At 39.2% G+C, this 8,889-nt stretch overlaps 1 pseudogene; it reads right to left on the reverse strand.

Annotated features, from left to right (window-relative positions):
- Positions 1-582: 582 nt before the first annotated feature.
- Positions 583-1,571, reverse strand: LOC102871285 (annotated as a pseudogene).
- Positions 1,572-8,889: the final 7,318 nt, after the last annotated feature.

Raw genomic sequence — 8,889 nt, forward strand, 5'->3', positions numbered from 1 at the left:
TACAAAGTAATTGAAAAGGAAAAAATTTCCACTGAAATATGATTGACATTTATGTGGCACTGTCAAACTCCAGAAATAAACAAGTTTTTAAAAGTAATTTGAGAGAATAAAGATTCTACTAAGCATTACTGTACCCTCTAAATTAAGAATGAGTATTATTATGTAGTAGGGGCCTCTGTTGGGTTAGTGATAAGGTGCTGCGCTGCCAATCCAAAGGCAGATGGTGTGAATCCTTTGTTTATTAGCCAGTTCTACAAGCAATCTTTGGTAAAGGTATTTCTTATGTTTGCATACTTTTTTTGTTGCTGTTGACATACTTTTCGGCAATGAGACAGAAGCTGCCACTTTTACTAGGGAGCAAGGCTTTGAGACTGACAGCTGCTACTTGGGAGAAAGATGGGTATTGTATTCTCTTCTCATGCAATTTACAGCCTCAGAAAACCCACTGGAGGGTCAGCTATGTCAGTTCCAATTTGGCAGCACTTTATTATATAGTAGGAAAAGGTGGCAGACAACTTTGTGGTTTTTTTAAACGAGAGTTTTCAGGAAGCAATCACAGCATTCTCTGTTCCTGGGTGTCCATCACTGGAAGTTTGGCTTCTCAGGGAAGGGCCAGAAAGTCCATCTAATTATGCCACTTGCTGCACAGTGGCCAGCACAGATGCACTCAGAGGGTTTTTTTCTGAGAGCGGCTGAGACAAAACCTCCAACAGAAGAATCCTGTCCTCCACTGGTGTCATTAGTTTCTTTCTGGTCTTGATCCAAGACAGCAAAAGAGGTGGCATAATTTTCTGTTCCTATTAAAGTATCCTCTCCTTCTTGGGTGAAGATCACAATTCTCAGCTTCTTGGAGTTCCCCTTTGGCAGGATTGTCTTTTCAGCTATCTATTTAATGCCCTGCTCCCTAGCAAAAGTGGCAGCTTCTGTCTCATTGCCAAAAAGTATGTCAACAACAACAAAAAAAGGATGCCAACATAAAGAATATCTTTTACCAGAGGTTTCTTATAGACCTGGCTAATAAATGATGCAGACAAAGTCAAGGGAAATGTCCTTGTTTTCAGAAGCATAGTGAGCCACCTTTAATGTTGGTCTGGGCAACAAGGAAGGAAAAGGCCTGCCAGTTAAAAACTCTTGGGGTTTTTTTTCTTTTCACACAAACCAGTTCTTCTCAAGATCAAGATGTCTTACGTTTTTGTAACAAGCAGCAGCAGCAGCAAGATTAGCTTCCAGGGACTGTTTTCACCAGTGACGCTGTTCATTCTACTGCATGGGCTTCAGCTTTCCCCGTCAGGATCTCCCCAAATTTATCTATCTTGTGGCATTTGACAATGTTGCTGCTTTCTGTGGCTACTGCGCTATTGTTCTTGGCTTCTAAGTAGAGCATTCATCCAGCATGATAGACAACATTGAATATTTTAACAAGTGCATTATGCACTTCCTTGTGCTTCTGCCGAGATTTAGTGATTTGGTTACAGAGAATACCTTTCAAGGAAATCCTTGTCCACAACAGCAGAGATGGCAAGAAGTGGGTTTCCTGTTCCAAAGGCAACATTGTCCCTGATGGACACCATGGTTGCACCTTCCTGCCACACGGAGCAGCGCTGGTGGCAGATGCTCACGGTCTTGCACCTGCACCTGGAGGTGCCAAGGCACCTGCTCCTCTGCTCTGACACTCTGCAACTGCATGTGGTTTATTTTTAAATCTTTTCATTTGTGTGAAAGTTTACAAATCATACAGATTTTTTTATTGGGTCATTCATAAACTATTTTATAACAGTTATAATAGCTAATTAATGTAATTAATTATAATGTATAATCATTAATTTATTGTATATTGCTTTTACCTTCACCCAACCTTTCCTTATTTATTAATACTTATGCCTCCTTCCCTCCATTCCTACCTTTGTTAACCATCTATCCTTCACCTATTTTAATAAGTGCCTATTATCTGTTTATTAATTTTTACTCACTTTTCCCATCCCTGGCAAACATAAAAGATTGATTCTATCTCAGATACATTTCTTGATTGCTATTTCTTTCTCAGTAACAAGAGATGTCAGCGAGATCATCTCTCAGATATCTTCAAATCTTAGAGACTTTCAGTGGCTGCATTTCAAAGATTGTCACTGAATGAGAGAAAATCAAAGTTATTCTTTTTCAAATAAATACACATTTTCTTCTTCAGAGGTACAAAATTTTCATAATTAAGTAAAGGTCCAAGGGCAAACAGAGTGATTACAGCAGAGGCTGAGATAAGATGTTCATCTTGGATAGACTGGAGAAGAGAAAAAGCAGTCTTCGAAAACATTGCTATTTGGACGGTTTGTTTAATTCTCCCAAAGAACACAAATGGGTACATTTTAATTTTCTAGGCTTCCTGGGGCAGCAAAATATCATTGTTCTTTTCAAACCATAAGGCAATATAACAATAATGTAATTATTTCAAACGTATTTGTATATACATGTGCATGTTTGTGTGGGAATGTGTGTATGCTAGGGTGCTATTTTGATTTTATTCACTTGAGTCAAAGACCAATAAGATCCTGGAAAGGGTCAGTTAGTGAACTTCTAAGCTTTATGTGTTATTGGTCTTTGTTTCAGATTCATTCATCCCCCCTCCCCTCTCTTTTATATATATATATATATACACACACACACACACTCACACACACATATATATATATATACACACACACACACACATACACTCTGAGTACCCTCTGAGGACTTAAAATCTTGTCAGTGGCCATCAAAGTGCAGCCTGTTCTCTCTCTCTCTGGAGCAAAGAAGTGAAGAAAATAAACACCTGCAATCAGTTTATAGCACTTTGTGATTCTCAGCTCCACAACCCATAGCTAACTGCTTTGAAAAGACCACAATAGAAGATTCTGGATAGAAGTGGGAGATAGTGTAGAACAAAATTTAAAAACAAAGAAATGGCCAGGCTTACTGGCCTAATAGAGACTGGTGGTACCCCTGATGCTGTCACCCTTGAGTGCCTTTTGAGCTTGGAACCGACTGACCTCCATGACAAAAATTGCAGCCAAACAATAGACAGACCTATAAGATGAACAGTAACACTCAGCACTTAGAACATTCAACAGAAGAATATCACAAGGGCAGCACTGTCCAGGGAGAAAGCAAGCTCAGAAGGCAGGAAGGGAGAAGAAGATAGAGGGATGAATGGAAACAAACACCACAGAGAGAATGGGAAGAGTGATCATGCAATGTGGCAGATTGTAGTCACGGTCATAAAACAGTATATGTATGAATGGTTAAATGAGATACCAGCCTTGTCCTTCGGTCCATTTTAACTCAAATCATAATACAAAAGAGAGAAACAACAAGGGGGGGGGGCGGAGGGCCATAGAAAAACAGGCTGAGGGCGAGATCTGGCCCTTTGTTTGGAGACCCTGGTCTTAAATAAAGATTTCAACCTCCTATGTCTACTGGTTTGATTTCAAGGAATCTCTTCAAGCCCACATCATCCCATCTCGTTCAGATGCAAGGAGTTTTTCTCCTTCTCGTTTCCCTCACTTATCCTCACCTAGCTCTGCACTCCTTCCTGCTTCCCATCTTATCTCCACGCTAATTCCAATAACTCCTGGGCCTACTATGAAACTCCAACAGAACGCTTCACTTCCGAGCCAATATGGCAGGGCTCTGGCCAAAGAGAAAAATTGCTTTGTGAACAAGGACTCCTGAGCACATCTGTCCTGTCAAACAGTGTACCAACAGCATCGATATACCTCCCACCTACCACCAGAACTCCTTCTTCAGCAAATATTTATTGAGCACCAATTGTTTACTTCACAAGTCCTTGGGGTGTAGGGGCAATGAGTAGGGCTGTAAGTTGAAAGGTTACTAGCTATGATGGGCAGTCGCCTCCCACAAAGATTTACAACCTCAATAAACCAGTGGAGGGTCACTATGAGAATGAATCCACTCTGCAGTAGTGGGTTTGGTTTTTGGTGTTTGTGTGTGTGATGCTGTGCTACTCTGGACACAGATGTAGATCATCATGGAGCTTACACACTATGCCCAGTGAGTGGGATACAGAAGAAAACCTTTATAGGTCGCAATACAAGCATATCTGTGTAATGGAAGCAGCTCAAGGTGTCCTGGGGAGCACTGAGGAAGGCCCTAATTCAAGCTTGGAGGGTAGGAGGTGGGTATCAGAAGAATGACAACAAACTCTTGTTCCTAGGTAGGAAAGGGAGATGGAACCCTGTATTAGGCTGCGTGGAGAAGCAGACACCTAATCTCCTTAGTAAATGGGTCTTGAGCTCTGCTAACATTAATCCTGCCCAATTCAACTTTATCCTGTTGGACTAAGCTCCCTGTTTCAATTCTACTTCCTCAGCTCTATTCTCCAGAAACACTATCCCAACAGCCCTAGGGCAGGCTCTCAAGTCTAGAACACCCACATTTACCTAACTATGAAGGTCCACCTTCTTCAGGTAAGGGTCATTTTCATCTTCATTAACTGCAGAATGAATAGAATGGTGCCTCTTTTCTGCAGGGGCTACTTGAGAGGTATGCCCACCTATTCATATGCTAATCCTCCAGCTCTCCATCTTTTCACAGAGGACCTGTGCAAAGATGGGGAGGCTGCATATTTCAAAAGTACAGCATCTGCTCCTTAAAGGAGAGTGCACACTGTAACACTGCAGGAGAAGGGAAGAACTCTTTGCCCCTTTGCTGAAGCAGCTTACAAGCAACATTTGGAAAGGCCCGCCATTTTTCTGTACAGAGGCAAAGTTTGACAGTTGCCTATCACTATCAGCAGCATCATACTTTATTGAGAGGTTTAGGTCTTTTCTACTATATTCATTTATTATTGATGATAATTATCAATGTAAATAAAAGAAAGGCAACTACCTGAAGAAAAGACAGTTTCCATTCCTGGAATGGCCTAGAAGTGCCTTCCCGGAAGGTGTGGAACTATTCTTTGAAAGTGAATTCTTTTTAAAAGTGACTTCTGCACTAGCAAGGAAATGGACAGTGTATATAACTTAGTATCTGAAATAGCTCTCTTATGCCCTGTCTCTCTCTTCTTTTTACATCATCATGAAGGCTATCAGAAGACTGCTTAGTGTTTAGGTGATAAATTCAGATATGCAAATGATTCATTAGTTGAGTATTTTATAATCATGTTTCAAAAAACTTCTGATGGACATTAATTGCTTCTTCTAGAATTACATTCTTGTGCTCAGTCATGACAAACACTGTGTATTAATTTCACATGTATTAGAAATAATGATTAAAGTAAAACCTATTTGATGTAATGACTATTAGTTTAGAGTCATTGAATGGTGCTCCATGGCCTAAGATGAATAATAATAGCCCCCTTTTCATTAGACAGATGTTCCATCTTACTGTAAAAAGAAGTTACCTTATCAAAATAGAAAATGTTAAAAGAATTTAAATATACCACATCACGAAGCTTGATTAGCCAAATTGAACAATTAATACTTGAAAAGCTTTAGCATTCACAATGCTCTATGAGCTCTTTTCTGTCATGTTTTCTGTAGGATTAATTATGAAAAACACTTTATATAAGAATTTTTTTTTCACTTAGAGGAGAAATCTATAATTTCATGGGTCACGTTTAGGTGGAAAATGAAATGATACAGTGTCAAACCACAGTTTTGGGAAACAAAGGAATAAATAAATAGAAATAAAAACATGCTAGTACTGATTGTCCAACAAGAAATTAAGATGTTTTTTTAAAATCCCCCAAAACATAGCTTATTAACTTTTTACCATATATTGTTTTTATATTTTAAATTGTGTATCATATGCATGTATTGTTGTTGTTGTGTGTCATCGAGTAGTCAATAGCTCTGAACCCAGCCCTATTCTGAGACAATTTCACTGTCTCCGACACATCTTATCCCATTGCCCCATCCATCTCACTGATGGTCTTTTTCTCCTCCGTTGTCCCCCCTCCCTTCCAAGCATGAGATCACTCTCCAAGGACTTGTCCCACCAGCCACATGCCCAAAGTATGTGAGACAGAGTTTCAAAATCCTTATCTACAAAGACAAACTTGGTTTCACCCTCTACAAGACAAACCTATTTGTTTTCCTTGTAGTCCATGGTGTGTTCAATACTTTTCTTCAGCACCACAAATCAAAGGCATCAATTCTTCATCTATCATCCTTAATCATTGTCCAGTTCTCTCCAAGTTATTGTGAAGACCATGGCCTGAATCAGGTACACCTTAATCTCTAGACTGACATCATTATTCTTTAGCACTTTGGACATGTCCCTGAAAGAAGACTTCCACAATGCAATTTGTCTTTTGATTTTCTGACTACTGGTGCCAAGAGTGTTGATTGTGGAGCTGAGCAAGCTAATATTATTGACAACCTCAATCTTTTTATCCATCATGGTGCTGCCAGTTGGCCCAGTGGTGAGAATCTTTGTCTTCTTGATGTTGAGCTTCACGCCTTATTGAAGACCACAGGCCTTCTGCAGCAAACACTTCTGGCCATACTCTCTTTCTGCAAACAAGGTTGTATCATATGCATAATGCAGATTGTTGATGAGTCTTCCTCCAGTTCTGATGCCACAGTCGTCCTCATAAAGTCCAACCTCCCAAATTATCTGTTACATGTACAGATTGAAAATCTATGGAAACAGGACACATCCTTGATGCACTCCCTAATTTTGAACCATACAAATGCCTTCTTAGGGTAGTAGGTAGCACATCGGTTTCATAATTTTGAACCATGCAGTGTTTTCTTGCTCTGTTCACGTAAGCACAATCAAGTGTTCTGGGATTCCCATTCTTCTCAAGGTTAGCCACAATTTGTTGTGACCCACAAATTCAAATGCCTTTGCTTAGTCAATGAAACACAGATAGATGTTCTTCTGATACTCTTTGCTTTCAGCCAAGATCCATCTGACATCGGCAATAATGTCTCTAGTGCCACAGCCTCTTCTAAACCCAGCTTGTATTTCTGGTAGTTCTCGTTTAACGTATTGGTCCAGTCATTTTTGGACAATCTTCAGCATGATTTTGCTTGTATGTGATATTGTTCGATAATTTCTGCACTCTGTTGGATCACCTTTTTTGAGGGGATAGGAATAAATATGGCTGTCATCCAGTCAGTTGGCTAGGTAGTTGTCCTCCAGATTTCTCGGCACAACCTGGTGAGCATCCAGGGTAACATCTGTTTGTTGAAATAATGTCATTTGGTATGCTGTAAATTCTTAGGGACTTGTTTTTTGCCAATTCCTTCAGAGCAGCTTGAACTTCCTCCTTTGTCACCACTGCCTCTTGATCATATGTTGTTTCATGAAATTCTTCTGTGTCAGCCAATTCTTTTTGGCACAGTGACTCTGTGTAATCCTTCCATCGTTTTTTTAATTATTAAATTTTATAAATTTTAATGAACATTTACAGAGATTTTGGGTTTTCACTCATTCATTGTTGCACTATTTTCTCTACCCTCCTCCCCAGTTTGTTCTTCTTCCTCCCCCTCCCATTGTCTTTAATGCTTCCTGGATCATTCAATATTGTGCCCATAGCATCCTTAACTATTGCAATTCAAGGTTTGAATTTATTCTTCAGTTCCTTCAGCTTAAGAAAGACCGAGCAATATCTGCCCTTTTGTATCTCTGATTCCAGCCCTTTGCACATTTCATTATGATACTTTGCTTTGTCTTCCCATGCTGCCTTTTGAAATCTTCTGTTTTGCTCCTTAATTTTTTGGTTTCTTCTCTTTGGCGTCTCAGTGCTATAGTGGAATATTTAGCCTCTTCTAACATCTATCTCAGTGTTTTCTTCCTCCTCTTTGTAATGACCTTTTGCATTCTTCATGGATGATATTCTTGATTTCCTTCCACAGCTCACCTGGTCTTCTTCGTCCATTAGTGTTCAAGGCCTCAAATCTGTTCCTGAGATGGTTTTAAAATTCAGGTAAATAGACTCAAGGTCACGTTTGGGTTACTGTATATTTGATTTAACCTTCTTTAGCATTAGTTTGAACTTGCTTATGAGTAGTTAGCTGATAGTCTATTCTGCAATCAGCACCTGGCCTAATTTTCACAGCTGATATTGAGCTTCTCTAATGAGTCTTTCCACTGATATAATCGATCTGATTCCAGTGCATACCATCAAGTGAAATCCATGTGTATAGTCTGCGTTTATGTTTCTTATAAAAGGTATTTGCAATGAATAAATAATTGATTGTACAGAATTCTATCATTTTATCTCCAGCCTCTTTTCTGTGACCAGGTCCATGTTTTCCAACTACTGATACTTATTCCCTGTTCTGAACTTTTGCATTCCAGTCACCCATTTTATTATTGCACCTTGATTGCATGTTAGATCTATTTCTGACTGCAAAAGTTGATAAAAATAATCTATTTCCTCCTCTTTGACTCTGGTTGTTGATGCGTGTATTTGAATGATAGTGATATTCATTGAACTTCCTTGTATGCATATAGATATGATCCTGTCACTCACAACATTGTATTGTAAGATGGATCTAGAAATGACTTTTTAACGAAGAAAGTGATTGTTTTTTCTCTCTTTTTTATCTCCATTATGATTGTCTGATACCAGATATCCCATGCCAACACATCACATTTTGCCAATACCTAGTATGTCAGTATTTATGCATTGCATTTCTTTCTTAACAATGAATACCCAATTTTCCTACCTTCGTGCATTTCACATTCCATATTCCAGTCACTAGTGTGTGTTTACAATTGTTCCTTCTCCTTTGTATTTCCAAATATGAGATCTCAGCCTCGATTGCCACATCTGCTAGTGTAAGATGGAGAGAAAACTCAGAATCACTAACTGATTGACACTTAAAAATTTCAGAAAGTATCATATGAACAGGAGCCAAGGGAGTTGATGGGATATCAATT

The sequence above is a fragment of the Elephantulus edwardii genome, unplaced genomic scaffold, assembly GCF_000299155.1.
Source record: "Elephantulus edwardii isolate Elephantulus edwardi_28Jun2011 unplaced genomic scaffold, EleEdw1.0 scaffold00016, whole genome shotgun sequence".
In the NCBI taxonomy this organism is placed as follows: Eukaryota; Metazoa; Chordata; class Mammalia; order Macroscelidea; family Macroscelididae; genus Elephantulus; species Elephantulus edwardii.